The sequence below is a fragment of the Syngnathus leptorhynchus genome, unplaced genomic scaffold (genome assembly GCF_054491065.1).
Source record: "Syngnathus leptorhynchus isolate UIUO unplaced genomic scaffold, UIUO_Slep HiC_scaffold_88, whole genome shotgun sequence".
In the NCBI taxonomy this organism is placed as follows: domain Eukaryota; kingdom Metazoa; phylum Chordata; class Actinopteri; order Syngnathiformes; family Syngnathidae; genus Syngnathus; species Syngnathus leptorhynchus.
In genome coordinates this window covers 137,501-140,352 of record NW_028232055.1, presented here as the reverse complement: position 1 = coordinate 140,352, position 2,852 = coordinate 137,501, and positions in this window count along the sequence as shown.

Sequence of the window (2,852 nt, the reverse complement as noted above, 5' to 3'; positions counted from 1 at the left end):
TGGTGCTATGGAGCTATGGAGCTATGGAGCTATGGAGCTCTGGTGCTATGGAGCTATGGAGCTCTGGTGCTATGGAGCTATGGAGCTCTGGTGCTATGGAGCTATGGAGCTCTGGTGCTATGGAGCTATGGAGCTATGGAGCTCTGGTGCTATGGAGCTATGGAGCTCTGGTGCTATGGAGCTATGGAGCTCTGGTGCTATGGAGCTATGGAGCTCTGGTGCTATGGAGCTCTGGTGCTATGGAGCTATGGAGCTCTGGTGCTATGGAGCTCTGGAGCTCTGGAGGTATGGAGCTATGGAGCTATGGAGCCACCAGCCAGCACCCTCCGTGGCTGGATCAATGGAAGTGTTTTAGGTACCAGGCAGCCAAAGGGCCGAGGCCTCACGCTCGACCACGCCGGCGCAGAGTTCCAGCCGCTCGGATAAGCTCTGTCACTCACCCGCCGCGCAGCCACCGGTAACGGGGAAATGTCGCCGCCTTGTGGACACGCCGTTGTAAATGAATGGGCTTTCGCACTTAGTGCAATTTTCGCCAACTCTCTGACTGGAGCTATGGAAGTATGGAGCTATGGAGCCACCAGCCACCCAGGCTGGAGCTATGGAGCTCTGGAGGTATGGAGCTCTGGTGCTATGGAAGTATGGAGCTATGGAGCTATGGAGCTCTGGTGCTATGGAGCTATGGAGCTCTGGTGCTATGGAGCTATGGAGCTCTGGTGCTATGGAGCTATGGAGCTCTGGTGCTATGGAGCTATGGAGCTCTGGTGCTATGGAGTTCTGGTGCTATGGAGCTATGGAGCTCTGGTGCTATGGAGCTATGGAGCTCTGGTGCTATGGAGCTATGGAGCTCTGGTGCTATGGAGCTATGGAGCTCTGGTGCTATGGAGCTATGGAGCTCTGGTGCTATGGAGCTATGGAGCTCTGGTGCTATGGAGCTATGGAGCTCTGGTGCTATGGAGCTATGGAGCTATGGAGCCACCAGCCAGCACCCTCCGTGGCTGGATCAATGGAAGTGTTTTAGGTACCAGGCAGCCAAAGGGCCGAGGCCTCACGCTCGACCACGCCGGCGCAGAGTTCCAGCCGCTCGGATAAGCTCTGTCACTCACCCGCCGCGCAGCCACCGGTAACGGGGAAATGTCGCCGCCTTGTGGACACGCCGTTGTAAATGAATGGGCTTTCGCACTTAGTGCAATTTTAGCACACTCTCTGACTGGAGCTATGGAAGTATGGAGCTATGGAGCCACCAGCCACCCAGGCTGGAGCTATGGAGCTATGGAGCTCTGGTGCTATGGAGCTATGGAGCTCTGGTGCTATGGAGCTATGGAGCTCTGGTGCTATGGAGCTATGGAGCTCTGGTGCTATGGAGCTATGGAGCTCTGGTGCTATGGAGCTATGGAGCTCTGGTGCTATGGAGCTATGGAGCTCTGGTGCTATGGAGCTATGGAGCTCTGGTGCTATGGAGCTATGGAGCTATGGAGCCCTGGAGCTATGGAGCCCTGGAGCTATGGAGCTATGGAGCTCTGGTGCTATGGAGCTATGGAGCTCTGGTGCTATGGAGCTATGGAGCTCTGGTGCTATGGAGCTATGGAGCTATGGAGCCACCAGCCAGCACCCTCCGTGGCTGGATCAATGGAAGTGTTTTAGGTACCAGGCAGCCAAAGGGCCGGGGCCTCACGCTCGACCACGCCGGCGCAGAGTTCCAGCCGCTCGGATAAGCTCTGTCACTCACCCGCCGCGCAGCCACCGGTAACGGGGAAATGTCGCCGCCTGGCGGACACGCCGTTGTAAATGAATGGGCTTTCGCACTTAGTGCAATTTTAGCCAACTCCGTGGCTGCAAGTATGGAAGTATGGAGCTATGGAGCCACCAGCCAGCACCCTCCGCGGCTGGAGCTATGGAAGTATGGAGCTATGGAGCTCTGGGGCTATGGAAGTATGGAGCTCTGGGGCTATGGAGCTCCGGGGCTATGGAGCTCCGGGGCTATGGAGCTCCGGGGCTATGGAGCTCCGGGGCTATGGAGCTATGGAGCTCCGGGGCTATGGAGCTCCGGGGCTATGGAGCTATGGAGCTCCGGGGCTATGGAGCTCCGGGGCTATGGAGCTCCGGAGCTCCGGGGCTATGGAGCTCCGGGGCTATGGAGCTCCGGGGCTATGGAGCTCTGGAGCTATGGAGCTCTGGGGCTATGGAAGTATGGAGCTCTGGGGCTATGGAGCTCCGGGGCTATGGAGCTCCGGGGCTATGGAGCTCCGGGGCTATGGAGCTCCGGGGCTATGGAGCTATGGAGCTCCGGGGCTATGGAGCTCCGGGGCTATGGAGCTATGGAGCTCCGGGGCTATGGAGCTCCGGGGCTATGGAGCTATGGAGCTCCGGGGCTATGGAGCTCCGGGGCTATGGAGCTCCGGAGCTCCGGGGCTATGGAGCTCCGGGGCTATGGAGCTCCGGGGCTATGGAGCTCTGGAGCTATGGAAGTATGGAAGTATGGATGATCCAGCACCCTCCGTGGCTGACCGCTGGTGCTCGGGGCCGGTGAACTCGGCACCCGCCTCCGGCGGGTGCCTCGGTGACCGCCGTCGCTTGGGGCCAGTGAACTCGGCACCCGCCTTCGGCGGGTGCCTCGGTGACCGGTTGTCGCTTGGGGCCAGTGAACTCGGCACCCGCCTTCGGCGGGTGCCTCGGTGACCGGTTGTCGCTTGGGGCCAGTGAACTCGGCACCCGCCTTCGGCGGGTGCCTCGGTGACCGGTTGTCGCTTGGGGCCGGTGAACTCGGCACCCGCCTTCGGCGGGTGCCTCGGTGACCGGTTGTCGCTTGGGGCCGGTGAACTCGGCACCCGCCTTCGGCGGGTGCCTCGGTGACC